Source organism: Patagioenas fasciata, chromosome 7 (assembly GCF_037038585.1).
Source record: "Patagioenas fasciata isolate bPatFas1 chromosome 7, bPatFas1.hap1, whole genome shotgun sequence".
Taxonomy (NCBI): domain Eukaryota; kingdom Metazoa; phylum Chordata; class Aves; order Columbiformes; family Columbidae; genus Patagioenas; species Patagioenas fasciata.
This window is the reverse complement of record NC_092526.1, coordinates 35,659,495-35,675,905: the sequence shown is the minus strand read 5'-3', so window position 1 is coordinate 35,675,905 and position 16,411 is coordinate 35,659,495. Positions and strand designations below refer to the sequence as shown.

The following is a 16,411-nucleotide window of genomic DNA, read 5'->3' as shown; positions in this document are numbered from 1 at the left end:
TAGGTTGTGGAAGAAGTTATTCTGCCAGGTTTGACCTCTCCTTTTGCCTTTTGTGGCTTCCAGCAGTCTATCAGCTAGGAAGCAGCTGCTGGAAGAGGTTTTGTCTGCCTGAAAAAGATGAAGGAAAGGATCTGTTCCTCCCAAACTATTTCATGTGTCAGCCGGTCAGGTGAGGCTCACCGCGGACTCCCAGGGAAACACTGGTGAAGCTTTCTTGGGTGGTGGGCATGGCTTCTTGGCATCTGTAACTGTAATCTCTCTTCTCAGTGAGTACTTTGAAGGGGATCTCCAAAGTCCAAGCACACAGAAGTCATGTGTGGTTTTTGAGATCCAGCTTTGGTTGAACCCAGCCAGGATTCATTCAAAATACCTGAGGGCATTTCTGGCCAGTGCTGCAATGACCACCTGCAATGCTTTCCTCCTCAAACCTGACCAAGTGATGTGAAAGATTAGTTTCAGCAAAAATCTTGGGCAACAACACTTTCACATCGCTTGTGATTTCTGGGTACAATTTTTATCTTTATTCAACCCTGATAAAGGCCCATTCGTCACTATACTTCAAATCAGCAGTAAATAGAAGATGTTTCCTTATCCTGATCATACAGCTGAGTGCATATGGGTGCTCCCAAAGGCTCATGGGCTCCATCCTGTCCCAAACTTGGGTGGGATGCACACTCCCCTAGCTGAAATCTCAGAGCCAAGACGATGCTAACCCACACAGACCTCTCTTTGCAGTCACCCTTTGAGGGGGGATGAATTCACCACCCCAGAAACGGTGCCTGGGTGGTCCCAGCCAAGTGAGGGCTCCAAGTTTACAAGCACCCCTGGGAAGAACTGTCAGCGCACGCCCCATTCCCTGGTCCCTCCTTGCTGTCAGTGTTCCTCAACTGCGTGAAAATGGGGTGGCCCTGGGGGCAGGCCAGCGAGAAAAGAGATCCCAAGGGGTGGAACCTGGGGTTTGGATTTATTTATTGGGTTTTTTGTGGGTGTGTGTGTGGGGATTATTATTTATTTATTTGGTCTATATCAGTGACTCTAGTGGAAAATGAGAGTGGCAGCTGAAGGCTTTTTTCTCCCTTTTGAAAATGGGGGCTGAAGGTGGGGGGCTTAGCAGCGCTAAGTTGAGTTGGGGGTAAAAAAAAACCAAAACAATCAGTATGCTTTACATCAGTGCTTGGCTTCTTTCCAGTTAACATTTTGCTTTGTTGTTAGCCAGACTCCTGCACAAAATAGCATGTTGTGTAGCCCTCCATTTACGCAGAGACCAAAGGGTTCAGAGCCAATATTTAGCCAGGCTCTGCGTGTGGGTGCGTGCTGCCTCAGTGGAGAAACCCTGTTGTCAGGAGCTATTGCCCACTGCTGAGCCTGATGCATTTAGGTATTTTTCAGTTTTACCCTCTTTTGGCCGAGAGTCTGTCCTGTCCTTGGGCACATCTCTTAATCTCTCACAGGGAGTTGGGGTTTCATGCAGGGGTTGGGATTGGAAGGGACAAATTTAATCACATTGGGAATTAGGGTGAAAGATGTGGTAAACACTATGGAAAAAAACTCATACAAATGAAAAAGTAAATTGACCTATGCCATGTCCTGAGCATGGCAACACAGCTTCAGTTTTAGGTTCCGGGTTTCACCTTTACTTTGCCTTCTTCCTAACTGACCCACAGTGCTGGCTACGGGCAGCAGCTCACGCAAGATGAATTTGACATGATGAAAAGCCTTTTCAGCTGCTGATTGAAATGCATGTCTCTCTATTCATCAATTCAACTGTGTTTTCTGTTAAAAAACTGTTATCGGGAGAGTTTACAGCTAAGCTCTCAAATTGTCAGGACTTTTGGAGCATTTGATAGTCTCGGTTCTCCCCTGGGGAACCGAAACCACTCATCCCAGCCCCATCCCATGGCTGTTTTCTGGCTGGCCTCGCCAGCTTTGACGCTTATGATTTTTTTCTGGCTGAAAAAAAAAAATGTTGTATCAAATCTCCAGGTTCCAAATATACCTCTCCAAGGCCATTCACCCACAGGAGCCTTGGGTAACCCTCAGAATTCATAGAAGCGGTACCAACAGGTGATTGTGAGCATTTACTTTCAATAATAGTTGCTAGTGCACTTTGCAGAGAGAGAGATCAAATGCTTTGATCTACCATGACAGATCCTTAGATACATGGTATTGGAGCGGGGGGTTCAGCAGCCCTGACCTTTTGTAGCATTGAGGAAGGCACTTGGCAATGATGATGGCACCGCTACATCTGCACACATCTGACCTACGGCTTGAGTAGGTCTGACCATCTCCTGGTCCTGGTCATATCCTGGGAGGCTCTTCTGACAAGTCATTGATAAGGCTGAAGTTGGATTTGGGTGCTCATGCTTGGAAAACATTACTCTTTGTGATGAAATCAGTTTGGTGCAATCTGAAGCATTGTTAAAGATTCACAAAGTTGCAGAAACTAATCCACAAATATACATAACCTAGGAAAAAAAAAATTCTGTTTGCTGTGTTGGCATGCTGCATTGCATGACATCTGTCAAATTCACCTTCTTAAATGGCATTTTTGGCTCTGCTGGTACCAAAAGCCCAGACTGAGATACCATTTACTTTTAAGAAAGGGCTTTTAGTGGATGTGATGTATTTTACTCTATGCAACTGCACTTGTTTTAAAATAAACATCTGACGTTCAAGCGCCGAAACCTTTCAGACAATTAATGCATCAGATACACACATGAATGTTCTTGATTTGGTATGTTAAAATGTTTTCCTCTGAAGCTGGTTTAGATGGAATGACATGATTTATTCTTTAATGGCTCTAGACACCACAGTGTTGCTTTTTTTTTTCCTAGAGTCGATTATCCCTCACCATTTTTTCCTCCCCCTGCCCCCAACAATACATCACTCCCTTCCAATTTTTGAGCAGATCTTTCTTACAAAGATCTGTTTCGCCTTCTGTTTTGAAAAATTGGGATGATAATCCCAACAATGTATGCTAAGGCTCCCAAACTGCCCTTTAATCAATCCCTCTCTGTCACTTCAGTGTTGCAGCCCACGTGCTCTGAAGTGAACCTGCATTGTTGTTAATCCAGCAAGGAAAGAGTGTGAGAACAAAAGGTCGTTTGGGATAATTTAGCCCCATGTTTCCAGATCCACCATGGTTGTTCTTCAAATGATTTTTTTAATTATTATTATTGTTTTTTCCAGAATTGATTATTTCTTAAACATAGTATTTATGACCTAGAAAGTGAAACCTGGCTTCAGCTTGTATATGACCAAGGGTCTGACGGGGCTCTGCAAGGCAGTGGAGGAAGGTTAGTGAGCATTAGATCAGTCTATTTACAGCAATTTTTTAAAGCAGTGTTTTTTCTTTGAAGAAAACAGTATAAGACAAATGCCCTCAGCATTTCCACCAGCAGGCATGATGGAGATCAGCTTATTTTCACTCCAGCTGCAGGCAAGCGTGCAGCCTGGTACGTACCAAGATATGTTGCATTTTACTTAATAAAGGGCTGGGCTGAGAGCAGAAGCCGCTCGAGCGCTGTGCTGGAGACCACGGTGCTGCAGAGATGCGTGCCTGAGCAAACCTCCTTAGCCAGGCTGCAAGTAAATAACCTACTACTCCTGGTATATGCAGGCAGACATCAGCCCAGACAAGCGACTCCCATACCTTCTGCACCCCATCACCGGCTACCTGGGAAACGGCTTTTAGCCAAATCAGTGAGTATCAAAACATTGCGGGGTGTGAGGAAGCGGCTCAGTTTCTGCTCGGCGCTGTGCAGTCAAGAATGTAAATCCCATACCCCTAGTAGCTGCATGACATCTTTATTTTTATTGGCAAGAGAAGCAGTATACACAGCGACATTGCAGTCTCTTAGCTCGTTAAAAATATCTCAATAAATAAAACAAATAAGCAACATATACACTGGAACAGAAAATGAGAAAAAAAAAAAGGGGGGGGGGGGGGGGCGAGCGGTAGCAAATCATGGAGCAATAAGGAGGAGGCCGTAGAGTGTGGAGGGCAGTCTGTAATCCAGGCTGTACTTGAAACAAATCATGCAGGGAGCTGGGGACATAGTGGGCTTTTTTCTTTTTTTTTTTTTTTTCATTTTTTTCTTTTTCTCAGAGCCTTGGTCCAGTTTTGACACCACTGTACAAGAAATCAGGGTTTGAATTTTTAAAAAACAGACAAAATAAAAGCCCCCAAAAGAATACAGCTATAAGGGGAAATAAAATCTGAACCCAAAGATTTCTCATAAATGTGTTCCTGAATGATCATCTTTTGGAAAAAAAAAAAAAAATTAGAAATAAAACCAAACGCACAGACAGACAGACACAAAACCCAACGATAACGAACAATCAGGAATGTCGCTTCTCTTTTCTCTTTGGTCAGTCGGTTGGGGAGAGATGTTGCAAAGTTTCAGACCATTAGCTTTGGTGCTGTTTTCTGCTCAGTTTAAGGGCTCCACAAGAGTTCAGAGCGAGGGAGGTCAAGAGGGGTATTTTGGACCAGTTTACTTGAGGTTGTTAAGGTTTCAGAAGCTACAGACTTGGATATATCCCAGTTCCACTTCAGTCTCAGACACTGGACAATCTAGAGAGAAAGGGAAAAAAAGAAAATAAAAATAAATACACCAAATACAGGACATCTTTCTGAGATATGTTCCCTTGTACAGTTCTAAGTCAAGGGTATGGTTCATGAACACCCAGTCAGCCAGGACGGGCTTTAGAAACCCCACCCACAGTGGCTCTCAGCTCCTCCTGCAAAATCAGACAAACCCTGCTGGAAATGAATACGTGTTCTTTCCATCCTGGGGTAATACATTTATGCAATATCTAAGCACATCCAAAACCAACAACAACAAGAAGTCAACCTAACCTTAACAATTCTTTTGACTTCTGGATGTATAGCCTAAGTTTTGAGTCTGGTGATATACAGCCTTTTTTTGCATCGTAGTGTGAAATGGAAAATCCAAAGGCAGGAACAAGGCATTCATCAAAAAGTTCATATGCTGACAGCAGCTTCTCCAGTCCTGACAAATGTTGTGCTAAGCCCCTGTTTTCCACACGGTTCCTGGTGACCCAATTGTGCATATTATCTCTTTTCTGCCCCATTTATTGGAATGAGACAAGATGCAGCAACATGTCAAGGAGTCCCGTTAACTCGCAGGGTTTGCTCTGACCTGGAGCAACCTGCTGCTACTCATTTGTGGGCTGGTGGGACAAACTCTGTGACCCAGCAGTGCCCATGGGAGATCCTGTCTAATTTGGGGGAGGGATGGTTTTGTAGGCGAGATGCTGTTTCTGCCTTCAGAAAGCCACCTCAGCTCATATATCAAAAAGTAGATATAATTATTTCCTCCCACTAAGGAAAGCTTCCATTTAGCTTATTTCCTTTCCTTTCCTTCTCGAAGTTATTAATTATCTAATTACAACCACATTCTGCAGATGAGCTTGGGACTTGACAGGCTGCCCAGGACTACTTAAGAAAGCTTAACTGCTTGGTGTGTGCAAGTGGCGGTGGTTTGTGTACATGTACATCTGACAAATGACAGGCTGGTCCTTTCCTAATGCTGACATTGCTGCAGCCTTAGCCAGGGAAGGACCCAGGAAAGAAAAATAAAATACAGAGAGGAGGATGATACTGTGAAGAAATTTTCTGCTTAAGCCTGGGGCAAACTTTAAGCTTATTTTATTTTATTTTTATTATTTAAAAAATTTTCTCCAGCAAGTGAGAAAGGATGCTCCCTGCCAACTATACAACAAATCAGCATGTCCTGCTCTTCTCTGAACCCATCTGCCCTGTAAAACAAGGTGAAACCAAGTCGAAGGCAACACTTAGCTGAGCCGTTTCCACTGATTTTTCAAATCCCACCCAAGATGGGAGAGGTCAGCACAAAGCTGCTCTTAGAGCAAAGCCGGTGATTTGCAAAACCAACGCCTTTAACCCTGGCTGAAACACTCTGATCTGGCTGCTGCTGAACTGCGGGATCTCGTTTCCACTGGTCCTTTCTGGTTTCCAGCAGCTCTTTTGGCTCCAGCCAACTGGAAAAAATGGGAATTTCACAGCATCTCAGTGCTAACAGGGTGTTCTGGCTTCCCCATTAAGGCGAGATGAATGAGCACAGTGGATGGTGGCGCTACCATGTCCCAGGGCTCTGGCATGGCTCTGCCAGGTTCCCTCTCCTGTTCCTAGGGTTTTAGCCATGTTTTCCCAGCCCACACAGGGCACCAGGACCAGGGTCACGGTGGGCAGACGTTTGTTCCTGCTGTTCAGCCATCACCTGCCTAATGCCTGGTTACCACCCCTGGCAGAAGCAGATAACCTGGTAGTCTATTTCCACTGCTATTTTCTGTGATTATGCACTGCACATCAAAGCAGTCAACCTCAGCTGATGGAGCAACGTTATGACCCCATACAGAGGTCACTCAAAGGAAGCTGAAAGACCTGGCTATGAAAGGGTTATTCTCCCTATCTTGACATGCACTTGTGTAACATTTTGCTAGTTGTTCTACATAGTCTATGTAAGACCCACAACAAAGGGTAAAACCCTTTCACAGACCCAATCTGTCAGCATGAGAGAAGGAAAGAAGTGCTCAAAGATGAGAAACACCCCTCCGGGACCTACTCCCTGCATTTCTTCTTCTCTGGCCTTTGGGACCTTGGACACTGACTGCTTTTGAAAATCTGACTCCAAATAGCAACTTTGGAAACAGATGAATGGTAACAGGAGGAGGAGGGCATGTTGTATGGGGGACACAGTTTGGTGGTGAGATGTGTGGAAACATTCCATTGCAGGCAGAGAAGTAATGAGATGTCTGGACCAAACCTCTTCCTTCTCAGTTCCCCCCTCCAGGTCACTCAAATAGAGGAGTACTGTGCTAAAAACCTGATAGTATCCCATGTGGAGCTTAATAAGGTAAGAAGACCTCAGTGGCTTAGTTTCCTTAAAAAGGAGCTAGGTATATTGGAGAAATTGTACCCCGAATCTGGCTTGTGATCCTCACGTCACAAACCTAGTCCTTGCTCACTGCGCTTTGGGTATCGCAGTGGGAGGGAGGATCAGCTCCTGGCTGAATAAGGTGGAAAATACCCCCAAAATCTGCAAGCTGGTCTTTTCTCCTCTCCTCCCCAGTGCTGCCACACCACTGCAGCCAGGCCCTTCGTGGTGGCTGCCTCCTCCTGCCCCTTGTTTCTGGACAGCCCATCTGGAAGCGTCCCAGTTAAACCCAGTGCCATGTGCCTGGGCACCCAGCAGGGTTGGCTCTGATCTCCCGACTCCTCATACGCCGAAAGGGGAAGTGCAGCCCCCCTTGCCTTCAGGAGCTACAACATGAGTCACCAGAGCCCTCCTGGCTCCGTCTCCCTGCTAAATTATAGAGAACTTTTCCGCAATGATTTTGTGCTTTAATGGACACTCCAAAGGTCAAGCTTGATGTTTATGATCCTTTAATCCCGGCGAGGCGTTTATCACAGCCTGCCAAGGCACGCAGCTGGCGGCAGCTCCCGCGGCATTTCCAGCTCCGGTCCCGCAAGCTGGACCCACAGAGGCTTCCGAACGCAATCCCGCAGGTTCCCTGTGGCAGCTGGATGATGAGGTATGGATCTGTGGGACTTACTCTGAAAAGAAGCAGCAAAGCCCATAGCGAATGTCACGGGGAGGGGACAGAGTTGGTTCCTGGCACTAAGCTGGTGTGGTAGTACAGTGGGACCTTGTAGAGCTCAGTTTTAATCCCAGCTCACACACAGGTTTGCTATGTATTTGCTGTCTGTGTGTATGCCTCGGTCTCCCTGGTTGGGAAACTGCAGTACATCTGTTCCTCTCTTACAGGTTATGTGGGATTTAACCAACTAGTTCCATAAGGCACTTTGTTATTCTCTGAGGTATAGCTGAAAGGCATAATACTATATTATAATAATGCATGATTGTAGTATCTGGACTGAGAGATGATATACTGTGAAGCTCTCTGCTGACTATAGTTTCCAAATATTTCTCTCACTCTTGGAGTTTGTAACACAGTGTATAGTCACTATGCAGTTCTTTATCACAGACCCAATGCAGTTTCCACTGTACAGTGAATTGAGGACTTGCTGTTCTATTCTTTCTTCGCTTTAGGAACATTTCCCAGCCCCATAAGGAGCATTATCCAGCCCAAGAGCACAGCATGGAAACCACAAGAGCCGAGAGCTGCTGGCTTGATGTGAGGTGGCAGCAAGAACACAGCCCTGTTTGCAGGACATTTTGAAACAGGTCCCCAAAGTCCTTGTTTATATAGGATTAGGGTGGGTTTGGTTACAAAGGGATTGAAAACATTTCCATAATGTGACCAAGAGCGCAAATTAAATAGGAAATGCACCAAAACAATTTGAAGTTGGTTTCGGTTTGGTTTGGGTGTTGTTGTTGTTGTTTGTTTGTTGGTTGGGGTTTTTCTGTTCTTGTGGGGGTTTGTTTGGTTGGTTGGTTTTTTGTTTGTGTTTTTTTTAAGGATGCTTTTTCAACTTCTTTAAAAGTTTGGAATGTAAAAAAAAAATGCTTCTGTGCTCAGTGCCCAGCTCTCCCTTCATGTAGGCTCCAGCCAGCCAAAATCCCTGCTGGGAAGGTGCCAGCCCACCTTCTTGCCTTCTGTTTGGGGCTGTGGTCAGGCAGTGAGCAGGCGGATAAGGGGTGCAAGTGGCAGCACACACCAGCTGCTTGCCCCACACAACCTGGTACGGATTTTGGAAGGCACTGAGAAGTTTATAAACTGTTTCTTCCCCGCTTCGTCTTTAATTTGTGGAAGTAAAAAGCTGCACGGGTGAAAGCCAAGACCCCAACCCAGCCCACGGGCTGACGACATTGCCTTTGGGAGCCCCTGGAGTGGATGTGCTTTCTGATTGAGCATCGTTGCAGAAAGGAGTTTCAACTGAAATAACAAATTTCTTGTAAGTGACACCAGTGGGCACACTCCTCACCCACCCTGTGTGCAGCTGCGCCCGTGGTCCTGGCCAGCTTCCCCATGGGTCAGCATTGTCCCAGCATCTCTGCTGCCTTTGGCACTGTCCCCACCACTGTGTTTTGTCACCTTTGAAGTCTGCCTCCTCAGACTGTGCCTGCTCTTTAAGCATCCCCACAGAATTCGTTTAAATGGGATGTTTACTTCAAAGGCTGCTTTTTTGCAGGCTGTGGAGGTTCGGAGCGGAGAGCAGCGCTGCTGCAAGGCAGGCTGGAGAGCAGTGGGGCTGCGTGGGGTGAAGAGGTAGGATGCAAGCAGAGCAGGCAGCATCACTGGGCATGAGTGACAAAAGAGCTCTGCAACCTTCCTCCCTGGGAAACAAACCTCCACCAAGGAAACAAATGTTAAATGAGCCCATTTCCCCACTGCCACCCTCTTGAAACTCATCCTTCCAAAGTAAGAATAACCAGAAAGGATTAATATAGGGAAACATAAAACAAAAGCCTACTCTGGCTGTCACTGGTCCTTGTCTAAGCTGTTAATTAATGGTTTCTTATTTAGGTGCTGCACAATAGCTGGTAAGAAGTTACAGCCATCTTACAGGGTGAACGGGGAAGGAGAAGTCCCCTGTCAAGTTGTATCTGCTTGGAGATAGCACCTAAGCAAGACAGAGCAGACCAAGCATACCAGGCAGTGACCTCTGTGGTTGTTACCCAGGTGTGTACGTTCTGGAGACCCTCTATATATTTATGGAGATGAGGAAAATGCGATGTAGATGAGTTATTCTGGAATAGTCCAACCACCCAGTTCAAGTAATTCTGGGTTACAACACAAAAGGGGACGCTCCTGATTTAGAAAATCCATTAAATGTTTCAGTCGTCAGTAAGTCGCAGCTGCCCTTAATATTTTTTCAAAATAAATAAATGCGGCGAGTTTGGTTATTGCATTATGTCATACCCCTGGTACGCCTGCCCGCCGCATCAGCGCTGCGTGTGTCCTGCCCTGTAGGCACAGGGATGGGGAAAAACAACAGCGAACAATGCAAAATGTGACTTGGGGGTGCACATGTCAGCCCCCGTGCCTTGGAGAGAAAAGGTCAGCATGGGCTGGCGTGAATATCGAAATGCCAAAGCAAGCAGCACCAGAAATCGGGTTGTTCTTTTTTAGATTAGGAACTGCCAAGCTGGAGGGGAGGACAAGTCGCAGTGCCTTGACTCTCAAGCCAGAAAGTCTGAATTTGAATTATTTCTGGCCACAAGAAGCCTGTCTCACCTGGCTACCAGGACAGTGAGCTGGATGTGGCCCATGGCAGGTGACCTGGGCTCCTAAGAGCATCCGTTATCCTCTCTCTCAACACCTATGGCCCAACTCAGTCTCAGATTTTACTGCCATTAAGACCGATATGGCAGCTTGAAGTCTGAGATACTCAGGAGGATCTTACTGGGGGCACAGAAATCACCCAGCCTGGCAGGGTTTGTCATCACCATGGGCAGGTTTCCTTGACGAGATATTTTGAGCTTATGTGCTCACCAATTCACCCCTTAGCCTTGCTTATTCCTGGGCACGGTCAACAGGGGACCATCGCTCCCAGCTGCCCTCGGAATGACTGCTTTAAAAACGAAGCATATGGCAAGTATCAATCTTAATATCCACGGTCAGGTTTATAAGCTTTGCCTTCCAGCATCCCATGTTTTTTAATCTGCTCATAACTTTCTGAAATGTATGCTGCTTGAGCTGAAAATTTTCCATGCCCAACAGTGATTCCTCTTTCTCGTCGTTGTTTTTGTTTGCCGGAGCCTAGGCAAAAAAGGGTCCAGCTGTTTCGAAGCACAAGGAGAGTGGAAAACAGACACATGCCAAAATGCTGAAGGCTTCCCTGTGACTGTGTGTTGGAGGCTGGGACAGCGGCGGGTGGAAAGCTGAAAGGCAGCACACAAATCACCTGGCTTGCAAAGCAGTGTCACACCTGGACCTGAAGGTGTTTTCAGGAGCCTCCAAAAACCACCTTCCAGCTACACACGGGCTGAGCGTTCCTGTGAGCTGCGTGAAGCAGAACTAAGGCAGGAAGCACGGGGAGTTAATACTTTGGCTCGGATTTGTCACAGTGCGGTTAAACTTTCAGCCGCCACGAAGCAGCTGAGATGTGCTTGGAGCTGGACTCACAACCAGCACATTGGGATGTACATAGGCAAACCAAGTATTTGCTACCTGGATGAGATGAGATGTGTTCCCAGCCTGGCCAAACTTTAACAAACCAGCACAGCTCCTCGACCTTGCGGCATGGGATGCCTCTTGCATGAAGAAGCACCCAGTGTCACGTAGCCAGCTGAAGTGAAGTTATGCCCAAGCACAGGCTGTGTGTGCAGCCTTGCCTCCCTCCTACCATGCTCACAAACACCCTTAGCCCTCCTGAGAAGGATCCTCTTCGCCCAATGCTGTCCTCCCTCTGCCTGCTTCACCACGAAACAACTGCAATTACTCCATAGCTGAAGGCAGCCCTAAGTGTTTCTAGAGTTTCTAGATAAGCATTTGCTTTGTCAGTCAAAACGGGGTGTCAGAAAGTTACGCCAGAGTGGCACCAGAGGAATTTTCATAGGTTTTTCTATTTTGGAATTCCTGTGCTGAAATTTGTGCAGATAACTTTTATCAAGAAGGCTAAAACCTAAATCAAAACACATGGAAAATTTCAGCTGAATTTGTCAAATCTTTAGGTGGGCTTATGAGAACACAAGTTTCTGTTCTGTTTAAGGATGGGAAAACTCCAACTGCGCAGGTTGCGTTTGTGTTTATGTGTTGTTGAATATACGATCAAATATTTTTATAACAAAGTCAAAAGAAGAAGAGATATGCTGTTATGCATACAGAATACATAAAGCTACACTGGCTGCAGGCATTGGCAGCAATATTCTCAAATTATGTTATGGAAATTGTCAGCTGTCCCAGAGCCAAAATGGACAGTAGCACGTATTTGAAGTTTAAAACATTTTTGTGATTTGGACGATGCAAAAAAATGCAACTGTTAAGAAAAAATACCATATTGCTTATCAGCAGGAGAACCTTTGTGAGCAGGTGTGCCACGGTCCCTGGGGATCCCCAGGTGCAACACAAGGGGCTTTCTGAATGCAATCAGGGGCGAGCAGCAGAGGTGAGGCACGAAGGGCAAACCGAGGCACAAAGGAACAGTGCTGGTGACTGGTTAGAATAGCAGAAATCCCCTGATTTTTAGGGTGTTTCCCACCACAGAAGGCTGAAAAGATGGGGATGGGGAATAAATTTCCATCCCTGGGGTTGCTTTCTGCCATTTGGAGCGTGCCAGTCCTTGTGGCTGCAGCACAGACCCCTCTGCGGACCGGGAAAGGAGAGAGCCCAAATGTGCGGCTGTACTTCAAGTAATGGAAAAGGCAGCAAGGCCAGTCTGCAAGGCTTCAGGAGGGAGGAAGCAGCAGAGAAAGGAATTCAGATAATTGTGTACATGCAGCGGGGGGAGAGAGGGCCAAAATCAGATCTAATGCTGCGGGTACGGACAGACTGAAACCAGATACCCTGGCTTGTGTTTTTCTGCCTTTGCTGGTATGAACCCTTATCAACCATCCGCTCTTGAAGTCTCCCAGATGAAGGAAAGCCACAATTATGTGCATCTTACAGCTGGGAAACCTTTTAAAAACACATCCCTCACAGTTGTTCATTCCTGAGCCGCAGGCCCTCCCTCTCTATCACCAAATGTACCCGTTGCCATCTAGAGGAAAGCCTCTAATCTAATTTACCCCAGGCTTTTCAGAACTTGGAGGATTTATCTACCCGTGGCCAGTTCGAGGGAAAATATATTCCCTGCATCCGGCAGCTCCCCAGTTTGTTATCGGGAGCATAACTAGATGCTTGATGGGGACGTGGTGTAAGAAAAAGATTTAAGCCTTTTCTCCTCCCTCCAAGCCTGTTTCTGTCTCCCCAGCACCACCAAGAAAGGTTGATGGCTTGTTTACATCACACCGTCTGGGAAAAACTGTGGTGATGAAAGATCCTAAAAAGACAAGGCCAAAAAAAGAAACAAATGGCAGAGCCCATGGCCCTGGACCCTCTTGCTCGTGTCTCGTCCTGGCCAGCTGAGCTGGACCCACCACCAAAAACTGTTCCTCACCCACAGCTGAAATAAATCTGGGGCCCTTGTCGGTGCTCATCTCATAAATAACTACCCACAGAAGAGAGATGCAGACTGGTTCAATTTTTTTTTTCAAAATAAATCCAATGTTGGCAAGCAGCCAGTATTGATTGAAATGACTGAATAATCTTGGTTTAAATCCTTTTTTTTTCCTCTGTTGCAGAAAGGCTTATTTGTGTTCATGGCCACCCATCTAAATAGATATTATCTATATAGTGCGTGTTAAGGTCTGCTGTCCTGGAAGAGCTGCCAGACCTGTGATGTGCTTGAGTCTCGTTTAACACTGCTGCAACGTATTTGTCACTGTTTATTTATTCCTTTTCAGAAGATGTCTTTTTAATACAAAATTTAGAAAAGTGACATTTTAGAATTGCATGAGATAACATTTCCTTGTGTGCATCCAGTGCAGGTGACACTGCTGTGTTTACCAGAATGGCCTGTGTTTAAAACTGTTTTATTAGTATGTAAGCTATGGGATCTGTTAATATAATTATCAGCAGTTAGTTTAATGCTTTTGACTGCCACACGCTTGTCTAATCTGATATCTATCATGTAGCTGACCTTCTTGCACCCAGCTCATACTTAAAAGTGGAAAATGAGCTTTGGGAAAGAATGAGATTCTTCCAGCTTCAGGTGTCCCTCTGCAAGGCCAAACTACCTGGAGCAAAAGAGGTGCCTCTGGTACCAGAGGAGGCTGTGACCCTCACAAAAATGTCTGACATTTCTACATGCTCTCATTTGGATTTTTCATTCATTCCTGATAACCAAGCTGTGGGGCTTTCAATGGGGCTTCAATTCCTTTCCATTTGAGAAGAGTGAGATGCTCACCAAAGAGTGATGTCTGGTGTATCCCCATCCTGGACCTGTAAGATGCTTGCAAGCTCAGAGCTCCTCTGGGAAGCCAGCTTTGCCTCAGCACAAATTGGCACAGCCCACTCGTGCCCATCAACAAGAGAAAGCTAAGGTGGCCTCCCTCATACCCAGAAACCTGTGGGCTCAACCACTTCCCATGGAAAAACGTGCTCCAAAACACCAGGAGAAAGCCACTTCTTTGGCATTTGGGCTTGCGGCTGATTGCTCTAGCCCAGATAAAATCAGTCACCTGGGGCTGGCCTCACCATAGGGAGGAGAAGCGAGAGCTCTGCAAAGGATGCGTTTTGCTGCTGGAACGCTCAGGGTTTCTGTGTCACGTCCTGCCTCTCTGCAGCAACCTCCAGGCAGTTAGTCATGTCTGCTCCAAGGTGCTGTGTCCCTCCCTCACCAGAAAATTAAAGCAAAAAAAGAAAGAAAGAAAAAAAAAAGCTTTAAACAGGAAGAAGCCCCCCCCAAAGCAACATTTCCCCCAGCCCTGTACTCCTCCACAGCCCGAGCATCGGCCTCTGCGGGGCAGTGGGGTTCGTCGCAGCTGGAGGAAGAGGTGGGTTTGTGGGAGCCCCTTGTTAAAAACTTGGCAGCACATCACTGAACGCGCGGCGAGAAATTGCCGAGAGGCGGAAGCTGCTAATGAGCAGTTGGAGCCGGAAAAAGCAGAGCTGCTTCGAGGTTTGAAAGGGCCGTCTAAGCTCCGTCCTTGGCTCTGCCCAGCTGCCTCGTGGGTGGCTCAGAAGAACAAGCTCTGGGGGACACCACCAGGATCTTCTGACTCACAGAAGGGCAAGTGGCCAGAGAAAGGTAGCAGCGGGGTGCAAAGAAGGACAGGAGGGAGGCAGCCACCCTCCCAGCTAATGTAGCAGCTGAGAAAGCCCATTGCTGTCCCTTGGTCTCATCTCCTCTCCCCAGAGACAATCAGACAGGAGCCTGGCTTTGCACAAGAGAAGTATGGAATGAAGGAGCAGGGAGGGGGGAAAAAGGCAGGGAATGAGATGTTCTTGGACAGCTCAAGTGATCTCTATGGGGCTGGGGAGGAGAGGTAGCACAGACGCACATGTGTCCTGGGAGAGTCGCTCTGAAGCTGATGAGGCTTATGCCAAGGATGAGGGGCAGTCATTTCACATCTTCCTCTGCCTCATGAGTCCCCCATCCTCTGGCCTCCGGACTTCTCAGAGATCAATACAAGCTCCAGCTGAAAGACCACAAGCAATTCTGGGCAGGCACTTGGTTCTCCCTGCCTGAAATGCACACCCACTGTGCACTCGGGCCAGCCAAAGCAATACGTTACGTAGAAATCAGGTAAGGAGGGCAAAGTTGTTATGGGTGGGCTGTACACTTCTACTGAGATGCTCACAGCAAAAGCCATGTGCATATTTTACCCTGCACAAACACAGCTTGCAAGCTAAGGCTTAATTTATTTCAGGAGAGAGTTGTATGACCTGTTGATATGGCTTATTGACTTATGCCATCAGCTGGGCTACAATGACTGACTGTATATCTGCACTAAGCTGTTAGCAAAGTAAAATCTATTGGTGTATGTTCCTGTAGGCTGATTGAGACTATCTGGAAGGAAAATATCAGTAGGAATGTGGTTGTCTTCCTCTTGGAAATATATGAAGACGGTGGCTTCGGGCAGCTGAGGGCTGCATGCAGCACGGTGTGCGGCGTGCTCTGACAATGCTAGCAGTCAGTGTGAAATGTGTCTCTGGTCCCTGTCCATCTCTACAGGGATAAACACAACTGAGATATGAAATGGGCTGTAAAAACACCCTCCTGCCTCCACTCCATTTGAGAACAGTGAAGAGTATTGGAACAGCAAAGAGTATTGGATGAAGGGAAATCTTTTCTCCTCCCAGCTGCACTCCTGCCAAAATAATACAAATTATAGGAAAAACACCTTCTCTAAAAATAAATACATACATCTGCAGCTTTATTCTTTTTCCAAGGGAACTCTTTTGGTCTGGCCTGCTCAGCCAGCAGTTTCCCTGCTCTCCTTATTTTTCTTGTGTGCAGCAAGTATTCAGCTGCAGTTCGCAAATCTCAGGAGTGGCAGCATCTCTGCGGGAAGCATCATTCTCTGGCTCCAGGACTGGGACTGAGCACTGGTAGGTCCTAACCCATGGATGAGACTTTTCTCACCCATTTCCCCACTTCACCTGTCCCTGCCCTGTTCAGATTATGTACTTTTGGAGCAAGTCTTGCTGTGTCCATACAGAGCTGAGCACAAGGAGGAAGAGCCTCCACTTTTTCTCATCAGCACAGCACAAAGACTCCATAATTACGTTGACTCGCAAGAGTAAATCAGAAAGTGGATGATAGCAGCCATCTGTTATGACTGACTCAACTGGCATGGATTAATGCCAGTGGAATTCATAACAACAACAAAACACTAGCTTTAAAAGCATATATGGTTTAAACTCTTTACTTAAAAAACAAAACAAAAACCAACCAAACAAAAACCAACCAAAC

General features: G+C 46.5%; 1 protein-coding gene across 1 annotated transcript in view; it reads right to left on the bottom strand.

The window, feature by feature from the left end:
* Positions 1-3,788: 3,788 nt before the first annotated feature.
* The window catches only part of TWIST2 (twist family bHLH transcription factor 2), a 35,711-nt gene continuing 23,088 nt past the window's right edge, over positions 3,789-16,411 (bottom strand). Inside the window, exon 2 of the mRNA XM_065841186.2 lies at positions 3,789-4,576. The gene's annotated coding sequence lies outside the window, so the exon portion shown is untranslated. The remainder of the gene's footprint in view (positions 4,577-16,411) is intronic.